The sequence below is a fragment of the Schistocerca piceifrons genome, chromosome 5 (genome assembly GCF_021461385.2).
Source record: "Schistocerca piceifrons isolate TAMUIC-IGC-003096 chromosome 5, iqSchPice1.1, whole genome shotgun sequence".
In the NCBI taxonomy this organism is placed as follows: domain Eukaryota; kingdom Metazoa; phylum Arthropoda; class Insecta; order Orthoptera; family Acrididae; genus Schistocerca; species Schistocerca piceifrons.
Window position 1 is genome coordinate 553,561,621 of NC_060142.1, and position 19,639 is coordinate 553,581,259.

The window sequence follows — 19,639 nt, forward strand, 5'->3', positions numbered from 1 at the left end:
TTATTGAACAAGTCAAAAACACATTGATCCACCTCAAGCAGTAATGATGTCGCGCCATATTCTGTCCAGTTGGTGCGTTAGATCGTCAAAATCCCAAGGTGGTTGGAGGCCTCTGCCCATTATGCTCCAAGCGTTCTCAATTGGGGAGAGATCTAGTGGCATTGCTGGCCAAGGTTGGTTTGGCAAGCATGAAGACAAGCAGCAGAAACTCTCACCGTATGAGGGCAGGCATTATCTTGCTGAAATGTAAGTCCGGGATGGCTTGCCATGAATGGCAACGAAACGAGGCGTAGAGTATCGTTGATGTACCGCCGTGCTTTAATGTCGCCGTGCATGACAGCCAGATGGGTTCTACTGTGGAAAGAAATGGCACCCAAAACCATCACTCTTGGTTTTTAGGCTATATGGTGGGCGACAGCCAAGTTGGTATACCACAGTTGCCTGGGGCGTCTCCAAACACGTCTTTGCTGTGCATCAGGTCTGGTTCTAAGTGGGACTCTCAGGTCACTGAAGACAATTCTACTCCAGTCAAGGACATTCTAAGCTGAATGTGCCAGACATTACTGAAAATGGGCTTGTTGGTGTAGAGAGACCAATGGTAGTTGGTGCATATGGTGCACTGAGCTCAGTCCCCTTTATGTGAGCAGCCTGTTGATGGTCCTTGTAGTGACTGAAGCATCAGTTGCACGCCTCATTGATAATAATGATGAATCCAGGGATCTGAGTGACTCTCAATTTGTGACCAATCTGCACAGTTCGCCATAGCTGGCACACAGTAGGTGCAGTGCTTCAGGCAGCGTTGAAAGATGGCCAGTGGATTGGCAATGCCAAACGGAAGCCTATTTTACTGAAGCAGTCCGCCAGAAGCTGGAGATATGCATCATGGATGTCAATCTTGGTAAATACTTTACCACACGCAATGAAGGTTATTATGACCTCCATCTTGTGAACAGGATAAGCGTCTATGACACTCTGGGCATTAATGGTTCTCTTGAAGTCCTTACAAATGAGCAATGTGCCATTTGGTTTTTCTTCATTATTGATGGGATGGCCTATTGGCAGCTGGAAACGGGAGTGAAAATACCCTTATCCTGCAACAACAGTAGCGCCAGCTGAAGTTTGTCTTGGAGCATGTAGGAAATATTTGTGGCTTTGAAGAACTTCAGTGTCACTGGTGGTAGAAGAGCTACATGTGTCTTGAAACGTTTGATACTTGAGGAGATGAACACTGAGCCACACATGGAAAAGAGGTCTCTTAGGTAAGGATTGGCACCCAGCGACTTGATGATGGGAGCAGAGTCGTGGATTTCTATGGCAGTAGTGTTGAACAGATCCAGGCCTAAGAAACTGATTACTCCAGGAATGTCGACATCCAAATTACTGACTGTGAAGGCAGTCAAAGGACTCTGAACTTGGGCTGTAGATTGGCCATTGACTTTAATGATGTCATTGCTGTCACTATGCAGCGGAGTGTCGGAAGGATGCAGGGTTGGAGATCCCACATGATAATAAGATTACCAGTGTATGATGACCCTGTGTCTGTCTGCAGCTCAATGGGCATGTAGTTGATAGCTACCAAGAGTGATAGAGATTCCTGTCAGCGTGAAAGTACAGACTGGATGTAGGGTACATCCAGTAACAGATCCACCTTGTCGTCAGTCCCTGCATCTGAAGGATTCATGCATTCAGAGCTGACATTCATTTTGAGCGTGCTTGACACACTTCAGCCCTATGTCCAGATTTGCCACAAGAGGTGCACTTAGTGCACTGGTAGTGGCTCTGGTGACTAATAAAATCCTGGCTACAGGTAGGAGTTGCTGAGGGCTGCTTCTGTCCTCTGAGTCTTTGTCTGTGTTGTGTGATTCAAACTTGGATGGGGGCATGACTGGGGCTGAAGGAGGCTCTTTGGTCAGGTGGCTAACACTTGTGATGGGTTCTGCAGGGTGACTGAGGACCTGAGAGACTGTTCAAAAGTAGACAAGTAGTTCTAAGGAAGTGTCCTTCAATTTAAGAAGATCCACAGATAGTCATTCACTGGAGATGTGCATGTGAACCGTGACCCAGACCAAGGTAGCTGCATATGATTGCTTAGACTAGGGTTTACTGCAATGGAAATGGCAATCATGAGAAGGTGGGCATTCCATTTATGGCAAGACCGTTGAATTTATGGCAATTGAAAAGCTCGTGGTAAGCTGCCACCACGTGCACTGGAAGTCAAAGTATTCTAACAAACTTGACTTCAACTTGTCGTAGGGCACAATGGGACTCTACTTCCAGGTTAAGTTGCTGCTGGAGGTGGTAGATATGAGCCTTTGTATGCGAGAAAGAAGGCACACTGCTGAATATCACCTTTAATGTTGTCTACATCTACATCTACATCTACATACATACTCCGCAATCCACCATACGGTGCGTGGCGGAGGGTACCTCGTACCACAACTAGCATCTTCTCTCCCTGTTCCACTCCCAAACAGAACGGAGCAAAAATGACTGCCTTATGCCTCTGTACGAGCCCTAATCTCTCTTATCTTATCGTTGTGGTCTTTCCGCCAAATGTAAGCTGGCGGCAGTAAAATTGTACTGCAGTCAGCCTCAAATGCTGGTTCTCTAAATTTCCTCAGTAGCGATTCACGAAAAGAGCGCCTCCTTTCCTCTAGAGACTCCCACCCGAGTTCCTGAAGCATTTCCGTAACACTCGAGTGATGATCAAAGCTACCAGTAACAATTCTAGCAGTCCGCCTCTGAACTGCTTCTATGTCCTCCCTCAATCCGACCTGATAGGGATCCCAGATGCTCGAGCAGTACTCAAGAATAGGTTGAATTAGTGTTTTATAAGCGGTCTCCTTTGCAGATGAACCACATCTTCCCAAAATTCTACCAATGAACCGAAGGCGACTATGCCATTACATGCTTGTCCCACTGCATATCGCTCTGCAGTGTTACGCCCAAATATTTAATCGACGTGACTGTGTCAAGCGCTACACTACTAATGGAGTATTCAAACATTACAGGATTCTTTTTCCTATTCATCTGCATTAATTTACATTTATCTATATTTAGAGTTAGCTGCCATTCTTTACGCCAATCACAAATACTGTCCAAGTCATCTTGTATCCTCCTACAGTCACTCAACGACGACACCTTCCCGTACACCACAGCATCATCAACAAACAGCCGCACATTGCTATCCACCCTATCCAAAAGATCATTTATGTAGACAGAAAACAACAGCGGACCTACCACACTTCCCTGGGACACTCCAGATGATACCCTCACCTCCGATGAACACTCACCATCGAGGACAACGTACTGGGTTCTATTACTTAAGAAGTCTTCGAGACACTCACATACTTGGGAACCAATCCCATATGCTCGTACCTTAGTTAGGAGTCTGCAGTGGGGCACCTAGTCAAAAGCTTTCCAGAAGTCAAGGAATATGGCATCCGTCTGATACCCTTCAACCATGGTTCGCAATAAATCATGTGAAAAAAGGGCGAGTTATGTTTCGCAGGAGCGATGCTTTCTAAAGCCTTGTTGGAGTACATGTGTGAGACTCTGATACCCAAAAATAAATGAATAAAAATAAAAAAGTAGTCGCCCAGGTACATAATGAATATGATGTTTATCATAATACACATAAACAGACATACCTGACGGGAATTAATCTGGAACAAATTAACTGAAAACAAGTCACTTCTTGAATGTTGAAAGAATAATAATAATGATATATGAAGGATGAAGACCTGAAAACGTCATCATAAATTACAAGTTCCAAAAAGCAGCGTCCGTAGTATACAACATCAAATTCTGGAAGGTATGCTCAGAAGTTGAAACCCTGAGAGCACGAGCAAAAGTTAAAGTTCCAAAGGGATCCACAAAAGTTTAAGTCTGGCGTACTGCTGGTTGAAAAAAAAGTCCAACTGCTGATCACAGCATCGGAGGCCATCTCTCTTCAGTGTAGACGCCATGAATGTTGTAGGTCAATAGCTGGTAGCTCCTGAAGGAGAAGGTCGACGTTGAAGACGTGGTTGTCACAGAGGAGGCTCCAGAGTGAAAATCCTGATTATGGGACTGCTACTGTAGTAAATCCAGTCATCTGTAAAGACCCTGACAAAACCTGATCCCTCGGTACACGCCCTTAACATCTTTACTTGTCGAGGTAACCTAAACGGTTCCATATAGTTCAATGAAAATGCGTCTCGCAATGTACCATAGAACCTTCCATTAGCTAATTTTTACCATATTCACCGTTCTTTTCTTAATGACTAATTTTACGTTCAGCACTGGTAACTCATCTAACTTGAGCATTACTTTGTTGTATGATAAAGCTGTCCGTTATTCATACCAGCTTTACTACAAGGTTATCCAATCTGTAATAAAGTCTGGTTTAGTAGTAGCTTGATTTTCAGAGTACAGATGTGAAGTTGAAATAACTATTTCGTTTGTTGGAACGAATCTATTCTACCTGTGTTTTCTTTCTGCTCTGGCGGTATATGTTTCTTCAGATTATGTGAAATGTATAAGCCTTCCATTCTTCCTAAATCGGTGTTAGACAATGGGAAGAACATCCTTGTTTAATTCCCATTTTTGTAACAGTTATTAACGCTTTTAACCCATACCTCATCACTTATTTTGAAATTATGAACCGTTGTTATTGTTGTGGCCTTCAGTCCGAAGACTGGTTTGATGCAGCTCTCCATGCTACTCTATCCTGTGCAAGCTCTTCACCTCCGAGTAACTACTACAACCTACATCCTTTTGAATCTGCTTACTGTAGTCATCTCTTGGTCTCCTTCTACGATTTTTACCCCCACATTTCCCTCCAGTACTAAATTGGTGCTCCCTTTATGTCTCAGAATATGTCCTGCCAACTAATCCCTTCTTCTTGTCAGGTTGTACCACAAATTTCTTTTCTCCGCAGTTCTATTCAGTACCTCCTCTAGCCAAGCGGTCTAAGGCGCCTTGCCACGGTTCGCGCAGCTCCCCCCGTCGGAGGTTCGAGTTCTCCCTTGGGCATGGGTGTCTGTGTTGCCCTTGGCGTAAGTTAGTTTAAGTTAGATTAAGTAGTGTGCAAGCCTAGGGACCGATGACCTTAGTAGTTTGGTCACATATGAACTTACCACAAATTTCCAAAGTACCTCCTCATTAGTTAAGTGATCTACCCATCTAATCTTCAGCATTCTTATGTAGCTCCACATTTCAAAACTTCTATTCTCTTCTGGTCTAAACTGTTATTGTCCGTGTTTCACTTCCATAAATGGCTACACTCCATACATATACTTTTAGAAAAGACTTCCTGTCAGTTAAATCTATGCCGGCCACTGTGACCGAGCGGTTCTAGGCACTTCAATCCGGTACCGTGCTGCTGCTACGGTCGTAGGTTCGAATCCTGCCTCGGACATGGATTGTGTGATGTCCTTAGGTTAGGTAGGTTTAGGTAGTTCTAACTCTAGGCGACTGATGACATCAGATGTTAAGTCCCATAGTGCTTAGAGCCATTTGAATCATTTTGACAGTTAAATCTATACTCGATGTTAACAAATTTCGCTTCTTCATAAACGTTTTTGCCAGTCGACATTTTATATACTTTCTACTTCGACCGACATCAGTCATTTTGCTGCCCAAATAGCAAAACCCATCTACTACATTAAGTGTCTCATTTCCTAATCTAATTCCCTCAGCATCACCTGATTTCATTCGACTACATTCCACTGTCCTAGTTTTATTTTTGTTGGGGTTCATCTTATATTCTGCTTTGAGGACACCGTCCATTCCATTCAGCTGCTCCTCCAGGTCCTTTGCTGTCTCTGACAGAATTACAATGTCATCAGCAAAACTCAAAGTTTTTAGTTCTTATCCCTGGACTTTAATTTCTACTCCAAGTTTTTCTTTTGTTTCCTTTACCGCCTGGTCGATATACAGATCGAATAATATCAGGTATAGGGCGCAACCCTGTCTCACTCTCTTCTCAACCACTGCTTCCGTTTCATACCCCTCAGCTCTGATAACAGCAATCTGGTCTTTCCCTCCCTATGTTTTACCTCTGTCATCTTTAGAATTTGAAAGAGAGTATACCATTCTACATTGTGAAAAGCTTTCTCTAAGTCTACAAATGCTATAAACATAGGTTTGCCTTTCCTTAATGTATCCTCTATGAGAAGTCATAGGATCAGTATTGCCTCGCGTGTTCCTACATTTCTCCGGAATCCAAACTGATCTTCTATGAGGTTTGCTTCTACCAGTTTTTCCATTCTTCTGTAGAGATGCCGTGTTAGTATTTTGCAACCGTGACTTATAAAACTAATAGTTCAGTGATTTTCACACATTTCAGCACATGCTTTCTTTGGAATTGAAACTTGTATTCTTCTTGAAGGCTCAGGGTATTTCGCCTATCTCATACATCTTGGTCACCAGACGGAGGAGTGTTGTCACGACTAGCTCTTCCAAGGCTGTCAGTAATGTTGACTATTTTCTGACTTAGGTCTTTCAGTAGTCTGTCAAATTCTTCACACAGTATTATATCTCCCATCTCATCTTCATCTTTGTCCGCTTTCATTTCCATAATATTGCTGTCAAGTACATCTCCCTTCAATATATCCTCTGTATACTCCTTCCAGGTTTCTGCTTTCCCTTCTTTTGCTTAGGATTGGTTTTCCGTATGAGCTCTTGATATTTATAGAGGTGGTTCTTTTTTCTTCAAACGTCTCTTTAATTTTCCTGTGGGCGGCATCCATATTTTCCCTAGTAATATATGCTTCTCGATGCCTCACAACAAGGGTTGGGGTATTTGAATGAGAGACAATAGAAGGTGGACCCACATATTTTGTCATTTGTCATTTCATGGAATACAGTTTGTCGTTTAATTATTAAGATTAAAATTGAAACCAAGTCAAAACATGAATGACAATGCTCATGATAATTTAAAGAACTTGAACAGGATCAATTCATTAATAAAAATCTTTAACAGTTTATACTATTGAGAACAGGGCTTAAAACCAAGAATATAAATAAGTCGGCAAATGCAAGTAGGAAATCACGCCAACTAGACGTGACTGCAAGCTGGCTCAAACAAACAGCGTTTACCAGTCAGATAAATTACAAGTGAATGCGACTAAAGGCATTAGCGAATCCCAAGCATGGGTGAAACATTAAACAATATACCACGCCCAGTACAGTAAAGTTAACAAGTAATCCCACTGATTGTGGCTGCTGGAAAGCCCTTAATAATTTATAAATTTAATAAAATCCCTTAAGCAATAAAATATACAATCCCCCAAAATAGAGGAAAAGCTGGGAAGACATACAATTTCAGTGTGGTTCCCAGTTGGTACCCACCAACGATGACCCTTAAATGAATGTGCAGTCTCCCAAGATACAAGAAAAGGTGGAAAATTACAGCAGACGGCCGTCACAGCCAACAGGGAACAAGCAGGTAAGTTTCACAATGAACAGAGTTAGCTACTGACTGTTAATAAAAAAAGAAAGACTCAACAGTTCATACTCCTAAGTAAAGGGCTTTAAAACTTAACGTTCTCTAGACCTAGCAATAAGGGTGCAAGGTTTAAAAGAATGGTTAAAGAGCAAATATAATGAAAAGGAACTTAAGACTTGCAGAACACACTTTAAAGCTTATTTGCTTGCTGAATTCACAATACTGAATAGACTAAGAGTTCCGGAATTAATTGGCGACACTCCCCCATGGCACGCATCAAACGATCAAATTTACTCATCTTGAGGCAACACGAGGCGGCTGGTGGAGGTGCCTGGCTGCGGGCCAACATGGACGTCGTGTGACGACGGAAGTGCCGCTGCGGCAGGAAGAAAACACGTCTCTGCTCGAGGCCGAGGACACACGAACCCGTCGTCTGCTGCCAGAACTACCCTGCCAACACACATCATAAGGGAACAGCAATCTGCCTAAACAAAGCTGCAAACGAGAATGTCTAGGATGTAAGCAATATTAACTTATTCCGGAAGTGACCACACGTACGAGTTACAAGCTTAACACACCTTAAAATTACTTGAAAATTAACAAGGTGAAATATCAGCTCTTGCAAATCCAATTACTAGGGCATACTCATCTATGAAAGGTGCTCTGTCCTTGATGCAGACAATGTTGCAATTTCAATTTCATCAATTCAATTGACAACAGAGAATGCTCATACACAACACGGAGTATGACTTCGAACAACAAGCTATTATCAGTTACTCTGACCGATGAATACTCACACAGCCACTCGGAGGCGTGATAATATGGAAGATCTAATTCCCAATTAACACACATGTGACCTTAGAATAACAAGTACCGAAAGAAAACAACACTTGCTTCTCTACTCAGGTGTCAGGGTGCCATGACTTTCAGGATTCCAAGCAGGGGCGTTATTGCCCCCAATCCATACAGGTGATCTTCCAGGAGCCATAAAATTTAAGCTTGCAGAGTTAGCCCAGAACTTGCTGACGAGGTTGCACATGGCGTCCGCTGCTCTTCCCAAAACTCACCGCTAACAACCCTTAATCCAGCCGTCAAAGCTTGTCTATGACTGATTTAACCGCTCGTGGCTTCTCGAGGCCAGTGCAATCAGCAGCAGTCCCCCAAAACCAACAATTTGCCAGCCATGGGCTGTCAGTTCCAACGCCCACCAGAAACCAACAACACACACCTCGACCAAAAACCGCCATATGATCAGGATTGATATCGGAAGCCCAAGTAGTTAGTGGCGTCAGCCACGCCCGCTAAAATAAAGCCGCCATGGCTCTCTTCTAAATCCTTACATTTGTCCTCTAGCCATACCTGCTTAGCCATTTTGCACTTTCTGTCAGTCTCATTTTTTAAACGTTTGTATTCCCTCTCGCCAACTTCATTTACTGCATTTTTATATTTTCTCCTTTCATCAGTTAAATATAACATCTCTTGTGTTACCCAAGGATTTCTACTGACCATCCTTTTACTTGCTTCATCCTCTGCTGCCTTCACTATTTCATCTCTCAAAGCTACCAATCTTCTACTGTTTCCTTTCCCCTGTTCTCGTTAATCGTTCCCAAATGCTCCTTCTGATACTCTCTACAACCTCTGGTTCTTTCAGTTTATCCAGGTTCCATCTCCTTAAATTCTTTCCTTTCTGCAGTTTCTTCAATTTTAATCTACAGTTCATAACCAATAAATTGTGGGCAGAGTCCACATCTGCCCCTAGAAATGTCTTACGATCTAAAATATGGTTCCGAAATCCCTGTCTTGCATTATATAATCAGTCTAAAACCTGGTCTCTCCAGGTCTCTTCCACATATACAACCTTCTTTCATGGTTCTTAAACCAAGTGATAGCTACGATCAAATTATGCTCTGTGCAAAATTCTACCAGGCTGCTTCTTGTTCCATTTCTTTGCCCCAGTCCACATTCACTTACTATTTTTCCCTCTCTTTCTTTTCCTACTATCGAATTTCAGTCCCTAATGACCATTAAATTTTCGTCTCCCTTAACCATCTAAATAATTTTTTATCTTATCACACTTTTCTTCAACCTCTTCATAATCCGTGGAGCTAGTTGGCACACAAACTTGTATTACCATGATGGGTGTCAGCTTTCTGTCTATCTCGGCTACAATGCTGTGTTCCCTATGCTGTTCATAGTAGCTTATCCGTGTTTCTATTTTTTTACTCGTTATTAAATATAATTCTGCGTTACCACTATTTGATTTTACTTATAACCCTGTATTAACCTGACCAGAACTGCTGACGACACCGCCTACTGATGAGCGGGACTGAGAGCTGACGTCATACAAAAAAAGCGGCAAATTACCTGACCAAACTAGAAAACTGGATGACGAAATGGAAGATACGACCCAACGTGACCAAACACAACTAGTACTCTTCCAACACCGCAACCTAACCAGAAAACGACAGCAAAAACACGAAGACATAACACTCCGACTAAGGAACCAGCCACTACGACAAACTGATACCGCGAGATACCTCGGCGTTTACCTCGACAAGCACCTCAACTACCAAACCCACCTATAATATCTACTCAGCAAGACAAGGAAACGATAGCAGTTAATCCGATAAGTACAGGACGACTGTATGGCTGTTCCAGCAGAACAGCCATACACACATACAAGACATGCACACGACCCATCTAAGAAACTGCCGCCGCACCACTGGGCGGTAAGCCCCAAACAGTAGCAAAGAAACTGTATTCTAAGGAAGTCGATTATTGCGCAGCGTAGCCAAACTACCATGCTGCATCCCTAGCGATGGAGTATACGAAACCACAGGCATAACCTCATTACAGACTAGACTAGACAAGCTAAGGGCACAACAACCTGACATGGAGAACATACTGACGACCAAGCCACACACAACGAGACGCCCGAAAACCAAGTACATATACCCAGGGCGTACAGTAGTACAAAACACATCGAACGAGTTTCCCGACCTTGCGCCTACGATGGCACAACTGACACAAGGAGAAACTATCCTTCCCCACATACAAGAAAGACGATAACGCGCAAACAATCGACCCAATGCGCCACAGCGTGACCCCCCCCCCCCCCCCTCAATTCAATCCCACAAAAAAAGCAACACACTTCACAAGAACACAACAAAACACTGAACACATTGGCATTAAGGCCATCATAGGTAATTTAAGGAACAAGTGTAGCAACTAGCTCCAAGTACTGATATAACAGGAAAGCAGAACTGTAAAGTTAGATATATCAACGAAACATTGTTGCAACCATTTCCAAGTACTGACGCAACAGGAAACCTGTAAGATTTGTTATGAGATGTTAAGCACAAGACCATTCACTAGCAAATTTAACTTTAATTTAAAGTCCCTTATCCATACACATTAGCCATCCTTTCTTTCGGATTGTTTTAGAGATACAGAATGCTTAAAAATTGTATATTGTAATAAGAAGGGCGCATTATGGCTCTGAGCACTATGGGACTTAACTTCTGCGGTCATCAGTCCCCTAGAACTTAGAACTACTTAAACCTAACCAACCTAAGGACATCACACACATCCATGCCCGAGGCAGGATTCGAACCTGCGACCGTAGCGGTCACGCGGTTCCAGACTCTAGCGCCTAGAACCGCTCCGCCACTCCGGCCGGCAGGATCCATTATGTTCTTTTGTGAATTTCACTAAAAAGAAAAGTAAAAACTACGAATAATCAATATAATGTAATAGCATGTAGTTAAATATATGAAAAACTGGAAATAAGTAAAATGAAAAATGTCGCTTTGGCTGATAAAGGGCAACCACATAAGCCCTACAACAGCCTCCCTTCTCTCGTCAGAAGAAGAAATGAAATGTGCTAAAGAAAAAAAAATGTAAATTCACGATATATAACATTTTGACGTTAATTCCAGCTGTAGGATGAAAGTATAGCACTAGCATTGGAAATATTTGAACGTCTTTATGTTTTGAAATATCTGTATGTATACAGATAAATGGAACATCATTAGGTCCAGCTTCAGGTTGTCTAAAGAATACGGCGCAATACACTCTCTGCAGTTGCCTTGCACTTATTTTTCCCGCAGCGAACCTTATTTTCAAATACTTTTTTAATTAATTTAGAAATGCGTTCCATCGATCTACAACTCTGATTGTGACTTCCTGCGGGTGGAAGACCCACAAGCTGACGGCTCTTGCGAATTCTTGATCGCCGTGTTTTTCTTGACAGAAGTAACTTGACAACGACGACGATGTATTTGCGGCGGTCAGCGCTTTTTTTAAGCTTGTCAAATGGTAAATGCCGTTGTATGTCGTGTTTTGCCGCTGTGAGCAACGGAAAATATCTCTTTGCATATATATTGCACTGTACTACAGAAACTGTTCAATACTTCTGTGAAAAAGAGAACGCTTTTTGCAAGACTTGTGTGAATTTACAACTTCGCTTTATCGCAGTCGCCGGCATTGCTAAGTAAAACAAGAAGATTACTTCACGAAACCGGACGACACAGACACAAGTAAACAATGTCGCCGCGCGGACTGAATTTAAACCACAAACAATCGCTTCGCGACGCCAAGTCATGGTTTTCAGGTCGCTGCCCACCTCAGTGATCCAACAGTGTTCACGGTTTTTCTTATGCTAATTACGTTGCATAATAACACTCTTAACTCAATTTCATTTTCATTTCTTCAAATAAGTACTGCATTTTATGATGCAGGCCTTTATAGTACGCTTTCAAGAATGCATATTGCATCTGTGTGAAATTAATTTATTCGATAGCCGCTGTCTAGTACGAGGCACGGGCAACCGTAGGTTTCTGGCGCCAATGTCAGCATTTACCTTTTCATATTGCTGCTCCAAGCAAAAGTCTCCGCATCCCACGCGCAACCTATCAATCAGCCTACTTCTCGTCGGAACTGTATTGGCGCTTTTTCACTTTGCCTCCTACGCTATAGTTCTTTCTCTTCCATTTGCACTTGACAACGAATGCTATTGCATATAGTCACACAGAGATTCTGTATTGATAAGTTATTGATACTTCCTAAGACATATGGAAGTAGCTGTGTTTGGCGAAATGTGGAAATCACCAGAATGCAGGACATGCGGGACATATTAGGCTTTTTGCGGGACTTTCTTGCGAATTTTTCCAATATGGGGTTACAAGTACTGTTGCGAAACGTCCTGCAGAATCTGGGTGGTTGGCCGCCTTACGTTCAGCAATCCTATGCGAAATCTGGTAAGAGGCTAACGGGCCTTAGAAGTCACATTCGTCGTTTTAGCGAAGTTTTCCTCGGTAGAAAATAAAACATTTACTTTTCTGACAAAAAAGCTTCTGATTTTGCCTTTAATTCAGGATGTTTGACTTCAAGATGTCTCTTTAGCTTGTTAGAAAGGAAAGACATGGGGAGAAAATGAGAAATAGGAAGAAAAACAAAGAAAGAAGAGATACTAAAGTTTTTGCATGATTCCAGCTGGTCAGTACGAAGATAAAAAGAAAGAAAAAGCCTTCAGAATTTCGTGGTCAGCTCCACATTAGGTGACGTAGTTGGCGGCCGGCAGCATCGGTGGTCCAGGTGGTAGGTGGCTCTGCTGTCGCCCCGGCTCACTGTAGCACATGCAACATAACAGTTACAAATACAATTCATACACATTATGAGATGTAAATTTGTTCTTTACATATTCTTCGTAAAAAAAGAATTAATCAGCGATCGACCTTCCGGCAGGTAGAAATATGAGATCAGCATAATGAAGTATTGCGTCACATCTGGCACTCGGACAGAGATGATACCCAAGGTGATACCACACAGGTCCTATTGGGACAGATCTAGGAATCTTGGTGGCCACGAGACGACCTCAGCATCGCACAGACAGTTCATAGAGATATGTGCCATATGTGGACGAGGATTTCTTGTTGAAAAATGATACCACTATACTGTCATATGAGAGGCTACATGTGGGGACACAGAATTTCCAAACATACCGTTGTGCCATAAGATTTCCCTCAGTCATTACCACCTGGGACGTGAAGTCATACCCGATGGCTTTCTACACCATGACACCTTGAGTGTCGCTGGTGTCTCTCCCCCAACCATGGAAGAATGGTACCTGTCAACTAGTGATGGAAGGCCCGTGAATGAGTCGTTCAAATGAACGCTTCACTCCAGTGAAGTGTGAACTAACCACTCAATTTCAATGAACTGGTACTTCAAACTCTTCACAGATAGCACACTCCACAATTTTTCCTAGTTCACTCGCTCTCTTCCCCTCTCCCACTCACACTACATCGGCGCTACGTTACTCATTCTCCCTTCACTTCAGTCCTCCCTCTACTGCCTGTCGACAAATCACGCGGTGTTTGTGGGGAAGGATAGGTTTAGGAGTGTTTGGGGAGGTGAGGGACGAGGGGAAAGCAGCGTCGGCTGCTTCCTGCAGTGCTGACATCATTACCCGTGACTATTTGTGCACTTATACTTCGCGTCTACGGGTAGCCTACCGTTGGCAGTACTTGCAGACAAATGAATATTAAAGATACACAAGAAGAGGCTCGCTGTGTGAGCACGCACAGCCAACATAAAATGCCTACCTCGTGAATCTGGAACTGAAGCCTGCGTGGAAACCACGCTCGAAAGATAATCGTTCATGTAGGAATGTTTATCTCGTACACATTATTGAAATAATTACACTAAATGTCAATTTGAGGATTGTCCTAATTAAATTTAAAAAAATACATCTATATTTATGAATAAACATCAACGGATTTAGCGAATGTTCAGAGATTTCCGTTTAAAAACATGATTTGTTCCACTTTTTTTCCTGTCAGGCGATATCTTCTGTCAGTTATAAGATGTCCTACCTTCGAGAACACTCTTTCACACGGCGTGGAGGTTGCAACAATACACAGTCGTATTTTTGCAAGTTCAAAGAGCGAGGGGTATACTGACAGCCGTTCATACCACCACTGAAGTGGATTGCCTTGTCTCTGAAGCAGGGGCTCTTGTAAATATTTGTCCACTTCCACTATTACAGCAGCTCTTGGGTATGGATTACTCTGCAGCCTGGGAAAAACTTCATCAAATTCGAGCCAGAGACTAGAAGTAGATTCAGTGGTCGGAACTGAGATTGTTGCAGTAGCAGTGGATTTCTCACAGTGCCTGATCAGGTTTAATTTCACCTTCTCAGCAGAATTTTTATCAGAAAAACCACGTAATTTAAACCGGGGATCCAATGAAGTTGCTTCTGCGAAAATGGAATTTTCCTCTATATTTCGAAATCGTCGTTTTAGGTCTTCAGCTAAGTTTTCGGCCATCTGTTGCACGTCTACATGAATTTCAGTGCTATTAACAAACCTGCAACACCATTTTTTCAACAAGCGACAAAGGAGTAAGGAGTATAACTTTAGAAGCAATGACAACATTTTCACTTGTTATTTCCTCGGTGGAGTCGTTGAAAACTTTCAACAGGCCACAGGCTTGTGTACCACTTGCAATGTCCTCTGGAGTCAGATTTGGAAAATTCAGAATGATAAGTGTCATTATGTATGGAAGTGAAACATGGACGATAAATAGTTTGGACAAGAAGAGAATAGAAGCTTTCGAAATGTGGTGCTACAGAAGAATGCTGAAGATTAGATGGGTAGATCACATAACTAATGAGGAAGTATTGAATAGGAGTGGGGAGAAGAGAAGTTTGTGGCACAACTTGACCAGAAGAAGGGATCGGTTGGTAGGACATGTTCTGAGGCATCAAGGGATCACCAATTTAGTATTGGAGGGCAGCGTGGAGGGTAAAAATCGTAGAGGGAGACCAAGAGATGAATACACTAAGCAGATTCAGAAGGATGTAGGTTGCAGTAGGTACTGGGAGATGAAAAAGCTTGCACAGGATAGAGTAGCATGGAGAGCTGCATCAAACCAGTCTCAGGACTGAAGACCACAACAACAACTGTCATTAGGGAATTCTTAACCTCGATTATTCTTCGCAGCATATCATGGGTTGAATTCCATCTCGTAACAGTGTCCTGTTTTAGTGTCAGAACTTGCAGGCCTGCGAACTTACTTTAAAAAGTTCAACATTTTTTTTTTACTTTATTCAGAATGGGCTGAATGTGCGGAAGCCCATTCTGAACAATTAAATTGAGTGTGTGTGCAAAGCAGGGGATGTGTTTCCAGGCTGTGAGTCTTATAGCTGCCACAATATTAGCAGCATTGTCTCTAACAACACACCCGACTTTTTCTTGAATGCCCCATTCCCTTATGACACGTCGCAGTTCTTCGGAGAGTTTTTCTGACATGTGCCTTTCGTCGTATTTAAAGCACTCTAGGAGGGAAGACGCCAGCTCCAGGTCTTTAACGTAGCGTGCTGTCACAGACAAATAACTCTCATTTGTGGCTAAGGTCCACCCATCCATTGTCAGCACAATCGCTTCCGCAGAATTAATTTTGACTCTCACAATTTCTTTCATCATGGCGTACTGTTGTTGTAGAAGTGTATTGGAAATGGTCTTCCGAGCTGGCATTCTGTAAGCACCATTCAGTTTGCCTACAAAACTTTGGAAATGTTTGCTTTCCACTATGTTGAAGGGCAAATAATCCTTTACAACAGTCTCCAGAAGTGCGAAATGTATCTCCTGATTTCTTTTGTTCGAAAGAGGTTTCGGAAAATACATAGTTAATGTTCCGTGATATTGTTGTCTGCTGTCTGATAATGAAGTGATACTGTTATTTCCTGGCACTTATTGCTGTTCGCTTCTGGCAATTACTGATGTTGGTTCCGAATTGTCCGGTTATTTGTCCAAGAAATATCGGAAGATGCAGGAGCAGAGGGCGCTAAGTGCCTGACTGACAATGACACTGTTGGATGCAGCACTCGAACATGACGCGCTAGATTAAATGTATTTCCTCCTTTACACGAAATACACTTAGAACAACAGTTGCACTTTGCTTTCCCAACACCTAAATCGGCGAAGAAACCCCAGATTTCACTACTTTTCGCGATCGCGAGTTGCTAGCCATTTTATAAGAGTGAACAGACACAAAAACTGCTTTCCGAATAAAAAATAAAGAGGGATTTTACCTAAAAACGTACCAATGACTACAGGTGACAGTTTACCTTTTGAATTTGGAGGGTTATTATTCTCAACAAAAATAAAATCTACAGGAAAACTTCTTAATAATTACTTTACGTAGGTATATAGACTTTGTGACTGTGGTAAACATATTCTATTTTGGATTAAATTTTAAAAGGAATATAAAATTGGACGGCATTTCGTTGGTAGCCCTAGCTTTCAGTCCATGAATACAACAAATAAGGTTTCATTAGGCAGATAAAGACTTTTTTGGGCGCTTCATGAGAAAATGTCGAGCAAGATTAAATGTAATACCTTCTTTATATGTGACAGGCTTCTCTGTTTATCTTTCCTCTGTCCCCTTCGACCATGCTCTATTTAAGTTAACTCAGACGCTGTAAGAGCGTAAAACGTTGTGTGAACGTTACTGCATAGTTCGGCCATCTGTTGGTACAATTATGAAGTATTACAAAGCTTTATTGTACGAGCGAGCGTAGCCGCGGCTGATCGGCGAACTGGGCAACTTCGGCAGGCTTCCGTACTTCATGTATGAACTACTTCATTTGAACGCTTCGCGGCAAAGATTGAAATGAATTAAGTAGTTCACGGGAATGAACGAGTTCGACGCATCTCTACTGTCAACAGATCGTCACCGTCCTCATTGACGAGGGTATTGCTGAGTTAACAGAACTGTAATTCATCACTGAACACAATGTGATGCCATTCATCAACAGTCCGTATTTCCCATTCACTGCATCACTCGAAATGCAGCTGTTTGTGTTAGGTGTTAGCAGCATCCTACACCTGGGGTGGTATGGTCGTGCGGTAGTGTTCTCGCTTCCCGCGCCCGGGTTCCCGGGTTCGATTCCCGGCGGGGTTCAGGGATTTTCTCTGCATCGTGATGACTGGGTGTTGTGTGATGTCCTTAGGTTAGTTACGTTTAAGTAGTTCTAAGTTCTAGGGGACTGATGACCATAGATGTTAAGTCCCATAGTGCTCAGAGCCATCACCATTTTTGAACCTGGGGTGGTAATACCCTAGTCCGGCTACTGCTTATCTCACACCAGGGGTGAAGGATGACACACAGGACCATCTATAGCAATAAACTTAATTTCACTATTAATTATTGGACAAATACTTCTGTTAATTCTAGAATCAGCAGTAGCAATAATTCAAGCTTATGTTTTCTCAATTTTAAGAACTTTATATTCTAGAGAAGTATACTAAACTTATGTTGGATGGCGGGCACAGATCTGAGGGGGTTATGATGTGCTAGGTTCATAATATGGTGAGCCTCCTTTCTGGCGGTCAGACGTGGTCAGTCAGAACTTTGACGACAAGTACGCCTACCCTCACATTCCCAAGCAGTCCAATACTGGGACACTGTCACATCCAAATCACCCACAAATCTGGATATCGCACGATTTGACCACCTGGCCAAATGAAGAACCACAATGAGGCCGCTCCCAAACACTGACAGGTGCTGGTAACACTGTCTGACCTAAGTTTACAATCACAACATCTCTATGTCCTTCAGTGTGATCACTCAATATCTGATGCTGTTCACATCCCTTATAACGCCTAGTGGGCCTGGTAACATCACTAAATATGAGCAGCACTAATGAACTCTTGTGGCCATTCTGTCATAGAGAACTGCAGTTCTGATCATATACATACTCACCGATTATGTGTTTGTTTATGTAGTTACAGTGACAACAAATCATGTCTTCTGGGTGCTTCAGTTTTTTATCAGGCAGTGTTTACAAAGTGGCTGGACATAGTCTGAAAAGCTTGTAAGGGTGTTGCAGGGTAGGTAGGTGGTGTTGAGAAATAGTTGTTCAGAAAAAAATCCGTGCTTTGTACCATTTCCGAGTTGATTAGCACTGAAGTTACTAAGTAGGTAGTTGCATGCGTCGCCAAACGTGCTCTTTGTTTGGTTTCCTAAAACCAAACAACTGAGCAATTGGACGTGGGACAGTTGTAAGGATCAAACACGAGCCTAACGCTGAGCGGTCTCTTGCCTGTCATCTACAGTATGAGAACAACTGGTACTGTAATTGGTGGGCCGCCTGAATTTGCTCGTACAACGGTCTGGTTGGCTAACTTCAATCCAATTAATTCGGAAATGGCGCAACGTATCGAATTTTTTTTCTTAACAGTTATTTCCCAGCACAGTCTACCCTACAACACTCTTACAAGTTTTTCGGAATGTTTCTGAGCACCCTGTATAAGTGAATTCCATGGGTTTCAATTAAGAGGTTGTTTGCAGGGATAGAGCTCATTGCGCCCAAGCACTGTCGAATTCATCCAAACTGAAGTTTGTTTCGTTTACTCAGGATGTCCTTTCGTACGGTATGGAATGCTACACTTCCGGAGTTCAATCTAGATCTAATTAATGCTTTGCAAAATGTCAATAAATGGATGGGATGAGAACCTCGCCAAATTTAGGTGACTATTTTTCACAACTACTTATTGCATTGCTAGTATGAGAGACCCACGACAGCCAAGAATCAAATACAACCCCTAAGAATTGAGCCTGTAGTGTCGGTGGGTAATAGTCGGAATCTAGGATCATTCGGTTGGGAAACCGTGTTTAGAAACCCTTGGAAAACACGACACGATGTGACTCAATAACAGAAGTTTCCATGTCATGTGCTCGGAGCTAGTTTTCATTCAAGATAGCCGGCCGCGGTGGCCGAGCGGTTCTAGGCGCTTCAGTTCGGAGCCGCGCGACTGCTACGGTCGCAGGTTCGAATCCTGCCTCGGGCATGGATGTGTGTGATGTCCTTAGGTTAGTTAGGTTTAAGTAGTTCTAAGTTCTAGGGGACTGATGACCTCCGATGTTAAGTCCCATAGTGCTCAGAGCCATTTGAACCATTCAAGATATGGCTGAGGAGAGTGCGGCTTCAAACTCCACAATTTAGTTGGTGTGAATATACAAACAAACGTCGACTGTGTATTTAGCTGCTGTAGGAAGAGCTGTTCCTGGATCCACACAGCATATACTAAAGAACTGAGAATTGCCCCTTGTGAGAGACCAGTTGGCACAACGCGAGGGCTCATCGTTTTATCCTGAAACTTGACGAAAACTTTATTTTCCGAAGTCATATGTCCTAGTCCG